Below are 21,301 nucleotides of genomic sequence, written 5' to 3'. Positions count from 1 at the left end.
TGCGCCGAGACGACAACCATTCGTGTCCTAAACTTTGGTACGACTGATACCGGAGATGGAGAACTAACCTCTGTAAAACCGTCTCAGATACTAGCCTTTGTCAAAACCCGGAAACTGTATGATTCAGATAACTCAAGAAAGGGAGACAATAGACCTATAAGGTCGTGTTAATTAACTTGGGATTAATTAGAGATTATCTATGATCTAGGCTAGAAGACGCTGATAATACTGAAATGTGGGAGCTCATGTTATATTGACTTATGAAGGCTTGTATCTTTTCTGTTTAAGTACAAAATACTTACTGAACATCAGTTTGGATTTCTAAGCAACAAGTCCACAAATGTCGCTATGTTTTCCCTCCTTAATAAAGTTTACTCCAGCCTAAATAACCATCATTCGACAGCAACAATTTTCTGTGATTTTTCTAAGGCGTTCGATTGTGTAAATCATAATCCTAATTAATAAACTGCAGCACTATGGGTTCAGGGGAACATCTTTCGAATGGTTTAAGTCGTATCTGAGCAACAGAAGTCAACTTGTGAGGGTGGATACCACGTTGTCTTCTAGCAAGCCAATAGAATGTGGAGTACCACAAGGCTCAGTGCTAGGCCCCATTTTGTTTCTTCTTTTTATTAACGACATTGCTAACATAAACATCAGTGGCAAAATATGTCTTTTTGCCGACGACACTAGCTTCACTTGGAGCAACAAGGACGTCACGGCACTTCATAGGATTATATCAGATGACTTAATCACCATTAAATCTTGGTGCGATTCGAACCTCCTGAGTCTCAACATTTCTAAAACTAAAGCTTTGTCGTATAAGAACTCGCTGCAGCCTTTTGTACTTAACAACACCACCATTGACGTCGTAAAATCTATAAAATTCTTAGGGTCTGTTGTAGACAATTTTCTAAAATGGGACATGCATATCGACGTTTTGTCGAAAAAATTAAGCTCTGCCTGTTTTACATTAAGATCTGTTTTTAAGGAGCTTAACTTGTCAGTGGCTAGAACTGTTTATTATGCACTTTTTGAGTCGCACCTCAGATATGCCCTTCCATTCTGGGGTACGTGTTGTGCGACTCAATTTGACCGCATTTTCAAGCTCCAGAAGAGAGCTGTTCGATATTCACTGGGACTAAACAGCAGAACTCATTGCCAGGACTTATTTAAAAAATTAAAAATATTAACTCTTCCTTCCTTATTTATATTTGAATCCGTTTGCCTAATACGTAAGCATGTATCAGCTTCTCAAGAAAGGCCATCTCACACTTATCCACTCAGGAACGCGGAGCAAGATCTTTATCTACCTACCCCACGCTCAGTGTTAGTTAAAAGTTCAATATTATATAACCCGAAAAAAATGCACAATCACCTGCCATTTGAAATCAAATCCATAACATCATTTTCTTCATTTCGCAAAGCGTTGAAATCTTATTTACTAGACAAGGCTTTCTACGCCGTAAATGAATTATATTTTGATAAACGATTTGATCTTGTAAACACTGGTCTAATATTTGTTATTACTATATTTACTATAAACTTACTAAATATTTTTGAATCTTAATTTTTTTTATTCTTTGACATTGTAAACATTTATGAATGTTTATTTTAAACAATAAGACTGACAATGTAATTTGTATACTTGTTTTGTATTCTCTTTTCTTTGTTTACTTTACCTTTGTCTACAAAATGTAAAATTTTTTGACAATAGAGGCATTTTTTTTTGCTTATTAAGCCTACTGTAAACTTTTGTCCACTGCTTTACTTTTCAAGTCAACTTAATTTTCTTATTAGAAACCTTAATGGATTCTCTAATCTAGCTCTCAATTTACTCTATTAGGCAAAACACTTACCTCAGTAGATTGAGGCTAAGAAACAACGATGAATGCAGATTCTGTTAGAAAAATGGGGAAACACCAGAACACCTTATCACTGAGTGCTTTTAGACGAGAACTAACCATTCATGCCATAAACTTTGGTACGACTGCTATCGGAGATGGAGAACTAACCTCTATAAAACCGTCTCAGATACTGGCCTTTGTCAAAACCCTGAAACTGTATGATTGAGATAACTCAAGAAAGGGAGACACAATAGACCTATAAGGTCGTGTTGATTAACTTGGGAATAATTAGTGTTTATTTATGATCTAGGATAGAAGACGCTGATAATACTAAAACGCGGAAGCTCATATTATATCGCCTTATAACTCGGAGGTTTCCAATAGCAAAAATCTTGTTGTTTTGCTTGTATGCTCGACACAAGAGGCTACTGAATACTAAACAGAAAAACGTTATCGCCTATTCCATCTTTCGAGACGTTGGCTGGCTATTATTATTATTTACACTGACAATAATCGTATATCATATTGTATGCAAATATTTTCGCCAAGGCCGCGCCATGAAAGATTAACGACATTACGCAATAGAATAATTGCACCGTAAAGTTATGCAGGTAAGTGAAATAAGATTTTTTTTCATTATTCCAGCTAATAAATAAGAAATTATCGTGCAGTATACAGGTGTTTAATTTATCATTGTTCGTATATCGATAAATCTAAAAATAAATTGTTTGAAGGTGGTAAAGACAATGTTTTTTTGCATTATCTTTATATCGTCTTTTATAATAGCTATTTTAACCCTATACAGGGTGATTCTTAAATAAGTGAAAATATTTTTAAAAATTTTTTGAAAAAATGTTTGGAATTTTTTTTAAATTTTAAATTGAAAAACATAATATGACAACATACATGGTAGATTAAATTTCCAAGAAAGAAAAACCAGAAAAGATCCAGTGGTTCTCAAAATTTAAGCGAAAAATCAATTTTTCTATAAAATTTCAAAGGAAAATATCTCTATAAAGAAATATATTATTTCAAAAACGACAAAGAAAAAATATGTTTCTTTTATCGAGATATACCAGCCCTGAAAATATTTGCACTTATTTAAGACTCGCCCTGTATGGAGGTTTAGTAAATTCTAGAAAATTTTAAAGAAGTTGAAGAAGTAGTTTCTATGAAAAACTGTCCAATCATAGAAAACTGGCAACTGGGTATCGAACGTATAGGTACAGTAACTCCGTATTTACCTTTTGGCATCACTATTGCATTAGTAATACTCACGGAAATAGTATTTGACTATTTTTAAAACAGGACTAACTGAATTAAAAACAAGCGGAGAAAAAAATATTAGAGAATATAGACCACTCAACAGTTTATCAGTCAATAATTTTGAAAAAAAAATTTAAAGCTTTTTTAAGTTAATATTTTTTTTTATTACAACTACCACGAATTGATGTGTACGGTTACATTATCTTTTATATATGTCACTATAAATGTCCGAAATGCGGTAAAACCTAGGATAAGCGCGCTAAACCTAGGATTTACCAAAACCAAGTGGTAAAAGCTCGAAAACTTTATTTCCCTTCCATTTCTGACTTTTAACCGGACCCAAACAGTAAATCTTAGGATTTACCACACCGGCAAGTACGAATGCGGTAAAACCTAGGATAAGCGTGCTAAACCTAGGATTTACCAAAAGCATTAACTAATTAGGTTAGCCTGGTTATTTGGAGGGTGTTAATGCATTGGTTAGGTGGTTATTTGGTGGGTGTTAATGCATTGGTTAGCCTGGTTATTTGGAGGGTGTAAATGCATTGGTTAGGTGGTTATTTGATGGGGTTGGTTGGTTTTTACTACCACTTGCTTATCCGTACTTTTACCAATGCGGTGTGGTAAATCCTAAGATTTACTGTTTGGGTCCGGTAAAAGTCCGAAATGGAAGCAAAATAAATAGTATTCGGGCTTTTACCACATGCTTTTGGTAAATCCTAGGTTTAGCGCGCTTATCCTTGGTTTTACCACATTTCGGATATTTACAGTAACATATATACAGGGTGGACCACTGAAAATTGACAATGGCTATAATTTCTAAACCAAAAAAGATATTAAAAAAATAAAAAATACAGTTTCTATAATATCGAGGGGGAATACTTACGACGTATTTTTTGAACCACCCCGACCTACCCCTAAGGCGGCACCACTACTCACTTGAAAATCTTAAATGGCAACACCCCACTTGTGGCGCCTTTTTGGAAAGCCCATGAAAAATGCTTAATGATAATCATAAAGTTTTTAGGGTGAAATTGAAAAACTACCCCATACACGAAAAATTAGGTGGACATTAATGAGAAAAGTGATTTTTTCAGCATAAGTTACAAATTGGGACCCAGCTAAATGAGGTTTTTTCAAACTACCCCGACCAACCCCTAGGTGCCATCCCCTCACTTCTAACCTCAAGATAGCGATACCCCACTTGTGACACCTCTTTGGAAAGCGTATAAAAAATGCTGAACGACTGTCATAAAAAAGAACGAAAAAAATAGAGCCTAAAAATAAAATAAAAATGTCAAAACGTGTCAAAATCAATAGAATGAATTATTTTTGTATCCATGAACCATTGCGAGAAAAAAAAGCTGGTACAAAGAAATTTATTATAACTCTTAATGAAAACCTCATACGCTTTCAGCAAGATGGAACCCTTTCGCATTATTCTATTGTCAGAAGGCGGTGGTTGGATAAATATTATCCAAGGCAATGGATTGGCAGAAGGGGTCTAATCGAGTGGCCGCCAAGGTCACCTGATCTCACTCCTTTAGACTTTTCCTTGTGGGGTTACACTAAATCCATAGTCTACAAGACAAAACCAGGTTCGTTGCAAGAATTGCGGCAGAGGAGAACTGAAGCATGTCGAAATATTTCGAGAGAGACTTTCCAAAAAGTGAGAGAAGAATTTGAAAATCGTTTGTATTTTTGTATGGAACAAAATGGCTGTCATTTTGAGCAATTATTAAAATAAATTATCATTTTAAATTTCTTTCAAATTGTCACACCTACATTTCTTGTCACTAACCAGTAATTAAGTTGAAGTCTGTATGACCATCGTTTAGCAATTTCAATTAGCTTTCCAAAGAAGTGTCACAAGTGGGGTATCGCTATCTTGAGATTAGAAGTGAGGGGGTGCCACCTAGGGGTGGGTTGGGGTGGTTTGAAAAATACTTCATTTGCGTCATTTAGCTGGGTCCCAATTTGTAACTTGTGCTGAAAAAATCACCACCTAATTGTTCGTGTAAGGGTAGTTTTTCAATTTCACCCTAAAAACTTTATGATCATCATTTAGCATTTTTCATGAGCTTTCCAAAAAGACGTCACAAGTGTTGCCATTTAAGATTTTCAAGTGAGTAGGGGTGCCTCCTAAGGGGTAGGTCGGGGTGGTTCAAAAAATACGTCATATGTATTCTTTTTCGATAGTATAGAAACGGTATTTATTATTCTTTTGATATCTTTTTTGGTTTAAAAATTATAGCCATTGTATGTTTTCAGTGGCCCACCCTGTATGTCTATTGTCGAAGCTATTGATAATAAGAACCTATATGGAATGAAATTTAAAGCACTCACTGTATAAACTTATCTGTATGTCAATCTAAAAAAAACTCGCACAAAATCATGCATTGTTAAGAGGCCAAAAATTTAATTAATATATAACACCGAAAATTTTAATTGGTACACGTACACGGAATAAAAATCTACACCTGTGTTAATTATCAACAACACTTAATTAAAATATAAACATGCATTTCGGAATTATAACAATATAATTAAGCAGTTGAAAGCAGTGGCGTCACAATAGGTGCAAATGGCCAAGTAAACCCCCAAATTGTAATTCCTTTTGTTGAGAAAAAGTAATTTAAATCTGATTACTCCTTATTAATTCTATTTTTTTAAAGCAGATTTATCATATGTACAGGGTGGGTCAAATTCGACACTTTTAAATGGAAACACCCTTTTCTATAGGAGATGGACAAAAACTAATATCGGTGTCTGGAGCTCAATTTTTGCCAAAAACATGATGGTGGAAACCGCATATCGATATCTGTTATCGTTTCGGAGTTACGGGGTAAAAATATAGAGGGTGTTCCAAATAAAAAATCATTTTGTCTGTTGATAACTCTTAAATTATTAATTTAAAAAAAATTATACTTAAACCATTAAATTCTACGTAAAAATGTGCTTTGGAAATGTTTTCATAGAAATACAAAATTTTCCATAGTAAAAAAGTTACAGCGATTTGTTAAAAATGCACATTTTTGAAAAACACCCCGTAACTCCGAAACGGTAACAGATATTGATGTGCGGTTTTCACCATCGTGTTTTTGATAAAAATTTAGCTCCAGACACCGATATTAGTTTTCGTCTATCTCCTATAGAAAAGGGTGTGTCCATTTAAAAGCGTCGAATTTGACCCCCCTGTACAGTATGTCCTCGGATTGTCTTTACAAGAGGAAGTACTTTATATTACTGACATTTTTGGAAAAATACACTCTTCATAAAAAATTTCGGTTGTTCTAAAATGGCTAATCCTGTTTATGCTTTTCTAAATTTCCATACCGTTTTAGACTAAATAAAAAAAAAATTAAAATACAGTTGAATTTTTCCTAAAAATGTAAAAGCGTTTCTATGATAATATAATTTCGTTCTCATTCTTTGATTGATTGTTATTGATAGAATTTTAATTAACGTCATATTTTTTGCTGTTTAAAAATGTTAAATGAGCACAAAATTTTTAGTCAATGCTACCTAAAGGGTGATAATAGTTATCGGAAAATGTGATCGTTCAACAGCAGCAAAAAAATAATACGTTAATCAAATTAAGGCTCTAGTCCGTTGCAAAACCAGGCGAACCAGACCGGTAAACTACTGTAAAGAGCGGTTACTGAAAAACATCGGTTTGATACGGAACGGTTTGGTAAAACACTGGAAACGTCAAGTGTTTCAATACATCTATTATAAAATTTATCTTTTATGCATTTTTAGATTTATTTTTAGATGATTCTCTGCTTTTTTGTTTGCTTCTTCTTTTCAATGGAGTTTAATACTGAAAAGTACTTTATTAATAAACTGTTAAACTCGTTAGACAGCTCAAGTGAAGATTTGCAGGTCCAATATTAAAACAGATCAATAATAAATAAACAAATCTATTCAATATTTATATTTTTATAGCTTACAAAATATTCACGATTACTTGTTGTCTTGTTTTTCATGTTTTCTTTAAACGTTCCTGACTTTAAGAGACAATGGCTGCATGATAACTTTAAATGGTCCTAAAAAGTCATTCTATTTAGATAATGAAATTTATTTACCTTTACTGCCTACCTCCATTGCTTTTGGATGTAAACACAAAATATTATTACAAATTTTAGAAATTAAATGAGAATTTCACTCGAACTTCCAATATTTGCTTGATTCACAAAACATCCCCCTTTAGAACTTCATCTGTCATGTTAAGAAATGAAAGTAAATAATAAAGCGCCTCTCGTGTTTCTTCGCACTCTAAAAATTTCAATTAATGCCTGTAGTAAATATTACATTTAAATGGAATATATTACACTACAATTATGTCAATTACAGGATTACAGGCTTGTTTTCATGTTTTCTAACATTTTTTAAATAAAACGAATTGTTAAATTTCAATATATGTATATTTGTCGTAGGTATGAAAAAAGTAAAATATAAAATGGACAAACCCTTACTTACATTGCAATAAAACTTCCACTTTTAGTTTTGCAATCCAAACGCAGTATTTTATTTCATAAATAAAAATATCCGACAACACTAAAATCACTGAAACTTCTGCGGCTGACAACGAAAACTGAAAAATATAACGGCACTTTTTGTTTTGGACCTGCATATCAACATTACGCTGTACCATTATGAAAATATCTAATTATAACTTGTAAATTTTAATATTTTAACATGATTTTTTAACTATTTCTGACAATAACTAACTTTTTGTTATCAAGATGACATTTTAGACGGCAACTGATATATATGTCATAATATTTGAATTTTAAATATGTATGTAATATAATTTAAATTAATATAATGCAACTTTATACTAAGAAAACATTTATTCATTCACAAAATACAACAAAGTTTAATATATAGTTTGAAAACAATGAATATCGAGATAAAATTAAAAAAGTTAAGCGTGACTCCTTGTGTCAAAATTAGATGATTAAATTTTCGCAATTTTTACACCATTTGATGACCGGTGGCGCCTCTTGTGTTTGTTCGGGTGTTGGTCTTTTACTCCCACTTATGGCCATTAAAGAAAAAGTTCTAAAGGGGGATGTTTTGTGGCTTGATTTCTGTCACATAAATGACATTGATTGACAAAACCAGAAAAAAAGCAGCCTTCTCGCGCTGGTTAGTTTGGTGACGGTTATAACCGAATTTTTCAGGAACCGTGTTCCTTAATAAGGAAACTTTCAGGAAACCGATAGAAACAAAACATAAAACCATAACCAAGATAAGCAACAGAATACACCCTTAATAATAACCATCTATCAATGACAGAAATTATATTACCATAGAAACGCCTTTTCATTTTTAGGACTTTCTAGGAAATAATTCAGCCATATTTTCATTTTTTTGAATTTTTTCTAAAACTTTCTGGAAATAAGTATAAAAAGAATTAACAATTTTAGAACAAACATTTTTTTTTTGTGAAGAATGCATTTTTCAGTCAGTTTCTTTTGGCCTTGACCATGTGCCGTCACTGACTGAAAGATGGAATTTTGACAATTAAAAATATCGAACACTTGTTTATATGCATTGTAAATAATATCAAGGAAAGGAAAACCTGTACCGAGTCAAAGTCAAGATAACAAATATCCAGTCCAAGGTTCTTCCGACAATCTAATAAAGTGTGTGTAGTACCCTCAGAGTAGCAAAATAGTCGTATAAAAATATATAGTTTTATAAGAATACCAGTTGACCCGTCTAACAAAGAAGTAAAATGAGAGTTTTTGAAGTGATATTTCTTTACGAGCGCTGGGAGTAAAAATTCAAAGTCGTGACACACGAGTTAGTGAGATGAAAAGTGATAAGGATCGCACGATCGCAAAAAACACCAAAAAATATTTGATTTAAAGCTAAGAAAACCATTATAATAAACTTGATACTGGATCTGTGTACCAAAATCCTCTGCTTGTGTACTAAGAAATAAATTTTCATGCATATTTTCATCGACAGGTTTGTAGCTTCTGAATAACGGTCTAGGTAAAGCTAAGGAACTAACCCTAGGTTGTTTTATTTATTTAGACTATATTGTTACTCTGAACTTAAGGCAGTACCCATACGAATGTATGTGTGGAAACCATAACCATTATTCGTGTTTTCAACCTATCCCAAGAAATAAAACATCAACAGAGTGTTTCAAAATGTCTAATTAGACGAATAAAAAAACCTCCATGTAAAAAATAAAAATAAAAAAATAACCATTACCATCGTTTGAAGGGTTAACATTTTTTCTTTTAAATTATTATACAACAAGGAATAATTCTTTAAATTACTCATAGTTCGGGCAGGTATTAATATGGATGTTTATATAAATTTTTGCGAAATATTTGTTGTTTATTATTTCCTGTACGAGAACATAAAATTGAAGTAATGGTAGATGTTGGTTAAATAACCAGGAACCTAATTATACATAATATAGACGGAATTCATGTTTTGTATAAGAATTTTATGATTTTTATATGCTCGAGAACGGTTGCGGTCCGTGAATAATTGCACATGTGCCCTAGTGATGAGCAAGATTCTTGCGGTCTTTCATTTTTTTTTATTTTTACCTTCTATCCCTTGATGAGCTATAATTACTTTAAAAATAATACGATTATTATACAGGGTGGTCAATCTTTGTTGATAAAAATAAGTAAAAAAGTTCGTATAAATGTATGTCCTAAAATGCTTAGTTTCGGAGATACAGGGTGTAGAAGTTTATTTTCATTTCGATTTTTTAGAAATAATTTCTGAAGTAACATCAATATCTATTTGGATGAAAATTGGTGTCTGGAAGTTTTTTGACATGATAAATTTGATTTTGATGCCAATATGACTCCTATTTGTTGGGGGCGCCACCTACATGTGTTTTAACTGTTTTGAAGAATATTAACTTTTCGTCCGTATCTGTATGTAACTACTGAGTGAAAAAATATACATTTTCATGATTTTCTACGTAAAAAAAATGTCTCTTGCTAAAAATAGAAAAATATACAGGGTGTTCCATTTAAAAAGAATACAACTATAATATTTTTTACTTATTTAGGAGACTCTGTATCTTGTAAATAATTTTTAATTGTACCTAGTCCTTCAACGAACCCAAAACATACAATTTGTAAAAATCTAATTGTTTAGCTACAGTACTTGTGTCGTATGTGTTGAACAACCCTGTATATACTTTAATTATGTTATTTTTATGTACTTTTATAGTACGTGTTGATTTGTCTAGTTTTAAGTAATTGTGATTGTGTTTGTTTTCTTTAGGCCTTTGCATGTAGGTGTATAGTGTGACCAACGGATCTGTAGCTACGGGGTATCGGCAGGGGAACGCAGTAGTTAACGCAGTAAACAAGACACGCCCAATTTCATTCATATAATAGGCATGGGCGTACGGTGTTTTATGAAAATAATGTGTATCATAAATATAAATTCTGATTAATAATTTTTTTTCAAAAAACTTTTTCTTGTTTGAATCGTTACTGTTGAGTTAGCAGATAAACACACTAAAAGATTTTATTAAAGCTCCCTTAAATATTTTGAATAATTTTATTATTATGTGTTGTTAATATAATAGAAGAAATAATTACAGCTGGGGGTTGGAACCTTTGGTGTTACACAGCAAAATAAAACACTAAATCAGCACAATACACCAAAACACTTCGCTAAAAAATCGCTACGAGCAACCGTTCTCAAGATATTTAAAATGGTAATAGTCAATACATGTCATTATTGACAAAAAATTATCATTTTATTTGACTGAAATGATAAATTTGGAACATTTTATGTTTTTTTTAAATTAATCGTAAATTTTTCTTCGAAAAAATGATGATAAAACAGTTTCTGTTGAACTTTTGGCACAAAAACGTTTCAAATTTATGATTTCAGTCTAATAACTATTTAGTCAACATGTTTAATTTATGTCAATGATGACAGGTATTGATAATTTAGATTCCAAATATCTCGAGAACCATTACTCGTAGGAATTTTTACCAAGAGATCTTTTTTACGTAAAAAACGTCGTAAATGTATATTTTTTGTCAATAATTTTATACAGGTACGGACGAAAAGTTATTACTTTTCAAACCAGTTAAAAAATATAGGTGGCGCCCTTCACAAGTCGGAGTCTGATTGACATCAAAATCAAATTTCTCATGCCAAAAAACTCACAGACACCAATTTTCATCCAAATATTGACCGTCAGATAGAGATAATCAGAAATTATTTGGAAAAAATCGAAATAAAAATGAAACTTCTATACAACCTGTATCTCCGAAACTCAGCATGTTAGGACATACATTTATACGAGCTTTTTTACTTATTTTTATCTGCAGAATATGCTGCCGAATACAGTTCGGACTACCCTGTATATTTCTTAAAACATTTGTTGCACAAAATTACTCATAAAAAACTGAATCCAAGCGACAAGTACATTCTTATCTACGTCTGTTAGTACTGTGGTACTACCCGTACAAATAAACGTAACGATGTGATTCTATCTTTTTCTCGAAATGGCACGTAAATAGTGTTTTTTCTTCATTTTTTCTGACGTGTCAGCGTAAAAGGCTACTCGAGATGACCGCCAGATGTCTGTCTGTTTCTCCTCGACGACGAGATCGAATCGAGACAAATGAAAGTGTCCATATTTCAGAGAGATAAGTAAACCTAGATGGTTGGTAATTTACTGTTGATACAATCGTCGCTCTTTTATTTATTTATTAATGCATTTTGTACAAAAGCTTGAAGAGATAGGTAAAGAATGATATAATACATTTTGATAGACAATTAAATTGTGAATCTGATTCTCGTAAAATATATAGGGTGTTCCATTTAAATTAAACAAGTTATTGCCGTTTAAAGCTAGTAATAATTTGATATAAATTTTTGGACGCTCTGTATAAGGTAGTATAATTTTTATTGTTGCAACACAACATCTGATCAATAAATAATCTTCAGTAAATATTTAGTATTAAAACCTTTAATACCCTTGGAGAAATGAAGCCTTAAATTTTTTACTGAATAAATTTCACAACATTGAAATTATTTCAAAAACGGTAAGGTTTAAGTATGAGAAACCTTAATCAAATTTACCTTTATTTCAACCGTAGAATCTAAAAATAGAAAAATATACAGGGTGTTCCATTTAAAAAAATACAACTATAATATTTTTTACTTATTTAGGACACTCTGTATCTTGTAAATAATTTTTAAATTGTACCTCTAATAGTCCTTCAACGAACCCAAAACATACAATTTGTAAAAATCTAATTGTTTAGCTACAGTACTCGTGTCGTATGTGGTGAACAACCCTCTATATACTTTAATTATATTATTTTTATGTACTTTTATAGTACGTGTTGATTTGTCTAGTTTTAAGTAATTGTGATTGTGTTTGTTTTCTTTAGGCCTTTGCATGTAGGTGTATAGTGTGACCAACGGATCTGTAGCTACGGGGTATCGGCAGGGGAACGCAGTTGTAAACAAGACACGCCCAATTTCATTCATATAATAGGCATGGGCGTACGGTGTTTTATGAAAATAATGTGTATCATAAATATAAATTCTGATTAATAATTTTTTTTCAAAAAACTTTTTCTTGTTTGAATCGTTACTGTTGAGTTAGCAGATAAACACGCTAAAAGCTTTTATTAAAGCTCCCTTAAATATTTTGAATAATTTTATTATTATGTGTTGTTAATATAATAGAAGAAATAATTACAGCTGGGGGTTGGAACCTTTGGTGTTACACAGCAAAATAAAACACTAAATCAGCACAATACACCAAAACACTTTTACTTTTACACTGGGCGCACGTTTCGCTAACCATGTTAACATCATCAGCAGATGATCAAGACTGAGTCTTGAGGTATATTTATTTATATATCTGTACTAACTATATTTTTTTCTACAATACATAATTTTAAATATAACTATTTCCAGCAAAAAAAAATCTTGAAAATAGTTAACTTTGGAAGCGCAAATAAAACATAATTTTACTCACCAGTAGATCCAATGTTGCCTATTACACCAGATATGGTATCGCTCCGCCAGCACTTTTTAAAGGTTAGGTCATTGTCTACCCATGGTTCATCCAAATAGATAATACTTGGCGATATTTTCGAATTTCGCGTATATATTTATATCTCTCTCTGCAATATAATGGGCCGCTCCATTAATATTTATCTGTTATTTTAACATTTACGCCAAAAAAATCCATTTGATTTTAATAACCCCCTAAGTGTTTCCCTGCGAAAGGAAAATTCGATTCTTCCTGCAATTTTTGCAAAAGCTTTCTAATTGTGGGGACGACTTTGAATTCGAGATAAAATCTATTTATCAAATTCCTGACCACTTGGAAATCAAAGTCGTCGAGCTCACGTAGCCGTTTCTTTCCAGGGCTGGATATCATTTTATCGGGGTTAGTTTCCAGTCTTTTTTATCTTCTGTGTGAATATTTTTATTGCCGATACGAACTCCGGTATAAAGAGATATCCGCTCAAGTTTACGTTTAAGCGGCAACTTAAGCGAACTCTCTGTAGCTTCTTCGTCGCAAACCCTGTTATGAACACAAGGAAATAAACCAAATGTTAGTTTAGCTAAAATATGTTAGTTTAGCTAAAATATTTAGGTAAAATGTGGGTGCTTTTCATTTTAGCCAATATTTAATTTTAGTATTCTAATAATTACATTATTATTATTCTACTTACCTATATAAATTAGCTATTATTTCTCTTGTCCTGGCTATGTAGCATCTTACCCTTAACAAATTTATTCATTTTAAAACACAAATATACGATCAAACTTAATATTAATAATTAAAAACTACGAACGAAAAACATTATAACAATATAACAAAACAATAAAACACATTTTAACTATTAAATATACGAAAAATATAGGAATAAAGTTTAGGATAACCGGTATAAAATAATGAGAGAAAGTAATAATGATCAAAACAATGACACCGCCACTGGATATTTCAATAGTATTCAATATTTCTACTCTTTTCAGAAGTAACCGTGAAGTTGGGGATAAGGCTAGCGAATAGGAAAGGCGTAAAAGCCATGGCAACCGCGTAGTAACAAATCCTGTGACGTACTCTCGCCAATCATGTTCGATGAATAGGCGGCCGTGCGCGGCGATGCCGGTTTGCCAATGATATCGTTGAAATATCTTCACCTTTCGTAATAAGCAGATTATACAGAATGAAAGAAATAAGTTATTAAATAAAACATATCCAACAATATGAACTACGTTAAAATTTCTTAGTAATATACGTCAGAATATATGCTAAACACATTATATATAATAAAAATATATTAAATTTATAGTTCATGTCTGGCAATTTTGCAATTTTATAGATAAACGTGGCAATATCGATTTTTTTTCTCGCATTCCTTCCGTAGCTTCAGATCCGCTGGTTAAACAGTACCTATAGGTGTTTGTAAGGAGTAAAATAAAATAAATAAAATAAAAATATGTTATAAATATGTAAGCTTGCTTCTACGGTTACGTATTTCTTTGGGCTTGTGATCGTCGTCAGCGGTACGTAATTCGCCGATAACATCGGCCGGGTACCCATTCCGCAGCCGCGGTACCATACCCATAACTCCTTTCGGTAATTTGTTTGGGTGGATGGTTTTGGCCTCATTTACGCTGCGCACATAAATAGCCGCCATTATCTGGTGGTGTCATCTAAGCGACGGTCGCTCGTCCTGTCATAAGTTAGAAATAAATGCGCGCTACAACTTGTACGTGGTGGCTTTGTTTATCGCGCACAACGGCACGGAACGCTGCTCTGTATCACTGATGTCATTCGCTGATAACTTGGTTGGTTATGGACTTCCACGGGATGTTTCAAAACAACATTATTCAAATAATTCTACTTCTTAGACTTCCTAGACTTCCACTAACTAAAGCTCCCTTCGGAACCGTGTAACGTTTTTAGTTCGTTACATGTCTTTTTTATATATAATATATGATGTCTGGCCTATCATCACCGGATTCCCTCTCGTTCAGGCCGGATAGTTTATTTGACGCGTAATTTTTACGTTCCCTAGTCGCCAACCCTGTTATCGTTCGACACAACCCTGTTACTATTCTGTGGAGGCGCGCGCTGTCAACATCGCTTCTGTCAATTGTCTCCGTGCTTAACCTCACTTTGTTTTGACGCTCTGTTGTATCCCAGTGTTGAGAAATGGTGGTCATTTAAATCTGGCTGTATTATCTGAATCAGCTGCCATTTCGAAGCTACAGGTAAAGCTGAATTATTTTCCTTTTAGATTCGATATTATTAGTGAATATTTTTAGGGTAGAGTTACGGATGTCCCAACTTGTACTTGTATTTGGCTGGCACGTTGGCGTCCCTTTGCTTTTGTCCTCCAGAATGTCATTTGGAAGAAAGGACAGATTGTTTATTATTTATTGAGCCCTCGGAAGTATTTCGAGGTAGGTTCATTTTGTTTATTAGACGGTGTTTGATTTTAAACAAGAGTTTCGTGTTCTTAGGGTCTTACGGACGGACATTGTCTTACGGACAAGTGTCCAAGGTATGGACTATTTTTCAAGGTCCTAGTAGTGTTCTCTTGTGCCACTATCTTATGGACGGATGTCCCATGGACAAGTGTCCCCAGTAGGATTGATTTGTCTTACACATAGAGTGCCCCAGCGTGGATGTGGCTTGAGCCCCGTGCTGCTTCACCCCCATTTCTAAGCCTGGATCGCCGACAGACAGTACAGAGATGCTAGACCTCCTCGCGCTGCTACTGTTTGAAGCAGGGTTACATAAAAGAACAGCTAAGTGTATATTTAAGTTCTAGTTTTGCATTTAACATCTAAAATGTTTTCAGTCTTAAACAGTAACGTACATTTTAAACAATAGCGTACAGACTATATTTAGTGGTTAGATTATTAAGGATATTTATGTCGATGCAGTAGTAAAAGTGTGATTTAGATTTTAGATTTCATAATATCACGCATTGTAATAGTATTACTTTCTATAGACATTATTATTACGCTATACTAACAGATGAATAACGAGATAGATTCTAGAATCTACAGGTTGCAACACATCTGATTTAACACCGTATAAATTTAACAATTTAAATAAAGTAATGCTACTTTTCCTATATTTTCTATAACGTTACACGCATTGTATTTTCTTTATAGTCTTTTCATAGAACGTATTTAATATTATTTACATATATAGTTTTACTCAACAAGTAACCACTATAATAATTATATTAATTGTACAATGCTATTTACCATCAGAATTCATCACGAATAAATATAGTCATTAGTTTTAAGTATTATACAACTGTGTTTTCTTTCTCTGTACATGCCTGGCGCCCAATATCTATATATCTTTTGTTTATTATTATTGATTAATTTTCTCTCTAGTGAAATACCTTATCCACGACTGCTCTCCGATGAAAAGCTGCCGTTCGCAGTGGTAGTTGTTTAAAAAACGCTACAACCGAAAGCACCGGGAATTCCCGGTTTTTTGGATACATCAAAGAACCGGGACTCGAAATTATTAATTCCCGGTTCTTTCAGTATTTCAGAATCCTTTGTCTAAGATGGTAGCAGACGTTAAAAAAACTCTAAAAGAATGTAACACCCTTATTGATCTTTCTTTAAAGAGGAAATTGCAAGTATCCAATCCCTCATTACCAAAATTGTATGCTTTGCCAAAAATTCATAAACCGGACAAGTCTATACGCCCAATTGTTTCGGCTGTAGGTTCTCCGACTTATAATTTGGCAAAATGGTTATCAAGTGAGTTTGAAAATTTACCTGATCATGAACCTTCTTTCTCAGTTAGAAATAATATTGAATTCATTAACAAAATTAAAGATATAACATTGCATGAAGGTGAAATTTTGGTCTCCTTTGATGTATCTTCGTTGTTCCCAAGTGCTCCAATTCCACATACTTTAGGCTATTTGAAGGAATTACTGAACGCAAATGGTCTCGACAACAAAACTGTGATTGAATATATTGAGCTTACATCGTTATGTATGAAACAAAACTGTTTTCAATTTAATAACAACTTTTTTGAACAGCGGGAAGGTACAGCAATGGGTAATCCATTGTCTCCATTTTTGGCTAATTTATTCATGAGCAGGTTTGAAGTGGAAGCTAAGAATCAGTTTAAGTATTTTCCAAGAGTATGGGTTAGGTATGTGGATGATATTTTTGTTGTTTTTGACACACATTGAGACACCATAGATAATTTTATTTCTAAGTTAAATAATCGTTTTCCTTCCATTAAATTTACGCATGAAATTGAGAACAACGACAGATTACCATTTCTAGATGTATTAGTTATTAGAAATACTAATAATTGCGTGGAATTTGATATCTATAGGAAAAATACCACACGCTGATATATTCCTAATGAATCACATCATAGTGTTGAACATAAAATGGCTAGTTTAAATTTCTTAGTTCATAGATTACTTAGTTTCCCACTTTCCAACGAAAGAAATGAAATAGAAAGAGATTACATTAGGAATGTAGCTGAGTGTAATGGATATTCTCCTTCACTAGTTGATAAATTAATTAGAAAACGTAGGTATAGCTTAATGATTTCCTGAAAATTCGACTTTTCAAGTGGAGGAAGATACGTCTAAATATTTTTCGATACCGTTTGATAGAGAGTTATCCTGTGGTCTAAAAGTAATTTTTAAGAATGTCAATTATAAACTTGTGTATAGTGCTAATAATAAATTACAACAATTATTAGGCAATACAAAGGATAAAACACCTCCACTGGAAAGGTCGGGTATTTATGAAATTTCTTGTAAAGATTGTAATCAGAAATATGTTGGGCAAACTAGAAGATCAATATTAACTAGATTTAAAGAACATTTAGCTCAGATAAGATATGGTAGACCGGATAAATCTTGCGTTGCCGAACATATTGTTGATAAAGAACATTGTATAGATCTTAATAATTTAAAATTAATTAAACAAGTCTCAAATTACAGGCAATTAGATGCATATGAAAGCATCAGAATTAATAAATGTAAAGATAGTATGAACAGAGTCAACGGTCCAATTCCTTCAAGTTCTCTGTTCCTACTACTCTAGAGGCGGAAATCTAACTGTTACGCTCAGTTGGCTCTGACTCGGTTGGCTAGATTTTGCCACGCCCACTCGGGTCCCACTGAGCGAGTATATAAACGCTCAACTTGTAGATTGTACTTTAGTTTATAATCATCTGCTGATGATGCTAACATGGTTAGCGAAACGCCCGTCCAGTGTAAAAGTAAAAGTGTTTTGGTGTATTGTGGTGATTTAGTGTTTTTATTTTGCTGTTTAACACCAAAGGTTCCAACCCTCAACTGTAATAATTATTATTTAGTATAATATTGCTGAATGTATTAGTTATATTTTTTTGTGTTATGTTTTTATAGGCATTTGCATCTTTAATCGAAAATTTTAAGTCTTTTTTCTAATTTAGTTAGTTATTGGTTTCGAGGTTGGTTGATGTTTTTTGTTGTAATTTTTAAGCTACGTATGTGTTTTCTTTTTTTTTTCGCTTGTGTTCATGTTTACTGTTTTCTCCTGACTTAACAATTTGATATTATTTTCATTTGAAACTCAATTTTTTTTGGTTTGATGTGAAATTTAAGTTACCTATACTTATTTCTTTACTTGTGTTCATGTTAAATTTTTCATGACTGATTACTTAATAATTTGATATTATTTTCATTAAAAATCTCAATTTTTACCCATTTTACTTTGAAAAACCATCCCTTGCTTTCTGATTGATGAACTGCACCACCACTGAACAAAAATTAGTCTGCACCGAAAGTACCGAAAAAAAAACGGGAAATCCCGGTTCCTAAGAGGCGCGGTACAGAAATTGAAGGGGTGGCAGCAATAACCAGGCAGCTCCATTTTAATAAATTTGTAGAAAATCGAAAAAGAGCTGCTCGGTCCTTGCTGCAAACCTAGAGAAAGGCAGCTCCAACTATCGGCCAATCTTTTTAAAGGGTTATTCATTAAAAATCTCATTATTCAAAAATAGTGGAGCTGCCTGGTTAGTGCAGCCACCCCTTCAATTCCCGGTTCCGAAAAACAGCTCCGGTTCCGGAAACCCTACTAGGTACTATATCATTTCAAATACAGTTGGAAAAAAATTTAAACGAAATCGGAAAAATGTATTTATTTTTTTAACCGACCATACCAACAAGTATGATAGGCTATTACCTAAGTAAAAAAATCCGATTTCCGACTAGTTTTGACTACGCGTAACGTTGAAATTGGTACTTTTCCCTACCCTATGCATACTCAAGTCTCAAATTACGTAGCCAAAACGTCGCTACGACATTGCACTTAAACAGTTGTATATTTTGACCCTTAACAACGTTGGTAAACGTTGTAGGGCACAACGTTGTTAGAAGCTGGGTTTAATACCGTTGTCATTACGTCGCCAGAAGGCATGTTTATTGTACTACAGAATAACAAACGTAGTACAACGTTGTGCAACGTACTTTTAAATTACGAGTGTAAGTACGTGCTAACTACAACGTAATACAACGTTTCATTAAACGATCCAAAGCAACTTCAAAATTATAACCAATTACTACGTTGGATTACGGCGACGAGCGCGACGATATCAATTTTTGTTGTGGAAGTGGAACTATCGTCACCTAACCTCAAAAAATTCTGTACTGTACTGTCACAGAGCAATTGGTTAGGTATTTTTTCTGTTGTACTTGCTGGTGTAAAGCGAAAAGAAGATGTATAGGAAAAAAGTATATAAATATTCTACAACTTTTTATAGAAAAAGGAAAAAGTATTTAGAAGAAAGTCAGCGAGCAAGTCAGTGTCCGAAAAATGAAGTGGAAATAACGAGTTTGGGTTCGTCATCCCCATCCTCGCAATCATGTATCGAAGGAACGTCCACATCAATTTCGAAAAATAATAGTGCTACTAGTGGTAGCTTATCATCAATGGATACTATAGAAATAAATAACAGTACACCTGAAGCCCATACAACAAAGGAATACTATGAGAATAATGATCCTCCAGAAGAGCAGTCAACTGAAGTTCAATTTCAGCATAAATTGAAGAGAATATTAGATTTTAATTTTCAAATGAGTGGTAAAATCAACAATACTTCCTGTACGGCTTTTTTTAGCAATAAATAAATAGAAATACTGATCTAATGCCAGCGATATTATCAACGAGTATGTGACCACCACCACCAAAGGATTAGAATTTTTAGAATTTAGAATGAGTGGGTGGGGGGTTAATCACTTCGACCTTACAGATCCATTGTGTCCCCCTTTCTTGAATCATAACTCATCTTACACTCCCAGGGCTTTGACAAAAGCCAGTATCTGGGACGGTTTTATAGAGGGTAGTTCTCCATCTCCAATATCAGTCGTACCAAAATTCATGGCACGAATGGTTGTCGTCTCGGCGCACTCAGTGATGAGGTGTACTGGTGTTTCCCCATCTTCCCCACAGAATCTGCATTCGCCGTTTCTTCTTAGTTTCAATCTACTGAGGTGTTCATTGAGGAGACAGTGTCCTGTTAAAAACCCGTGACAATCCGAAGATTGTTCTTACTCAGACCCAGGAAGATCTGTGATTTTTCTTGATCATAAGCCCTCAGAAACTTCTTCGAGTGTCTTAGACCATTGCAAGATTTCCATTCCAGGTTGCGGATGGAATCTTCCAAGTTCTTGAGTTCCGCCTTGAGTTGGTTACCACTTGGAAAGCAGAACGGTTCTGGTCCAGTTAGTGGAGTGTTCGCTCCTTTCCTAGCTAGATTATTTGCTTTTTCATTGCCTTCTATCCCTTGGTGAGTAGGCACCCAGTGTAGGAGGACTTTGTTTTCTTTGCCTAATTTATTCAGCTTCTCTATGCATTCTTTGACCAATTTCGAATTGATTGATACTGAGTTGATCGCCTTTAACGCTGCTTGACTATCAGATAAGATGGCTATTTCTTGTTTCCGATAGTTCCTATCTAAGATAAGTTGTACGCATCTCTCGATAGCGTAGATTTCTGCCTGTAGGATACTAGGGTAAGTGCCCATTGGTTCGGAGTAATTAGCTCTCGGCCCAAACACTCCGATCCCTGTTCCCGTATTGGTTTTGGAAGCATCAGTATACCAAGTTATGGTATGGTCTTTTAACTGCTGGGCAAGCGTTTCGCTC

General features: G+C 33.5%; 1 protein-coding gene across 2 annotated transcripts in view; it reads left to right on the top strand.

Moving 5' to 3' along the window:
- LOC115889863 overlaps positions 1-21,301 on the top strand; it is a 365,125-nt gene that overhangs the window by 47,117 nt on the left and 296,707 nt on the right. The window lies entirely within an intron of this gene.

This window comes from Sitophilus oryzae, unplaced genomic scaffold, assembly GCF_002938485.1.
Source record: "Sitophilus oryzae breed Bouriz unplaced genomic scaffold, Soryzae_2.0 scaffold_857_pilon_pilon, whole genome shotgun sequence".
Lineage (NCBI taxonomy): Eukaryota > Metazoa > Arthropoda > Insecta > Coleoptera > Curculionidae > Sitophilus > Sitophilus oryzae.
This window is presented reverse-complemented; position numbering and strand designations above follow the sequence as displayed.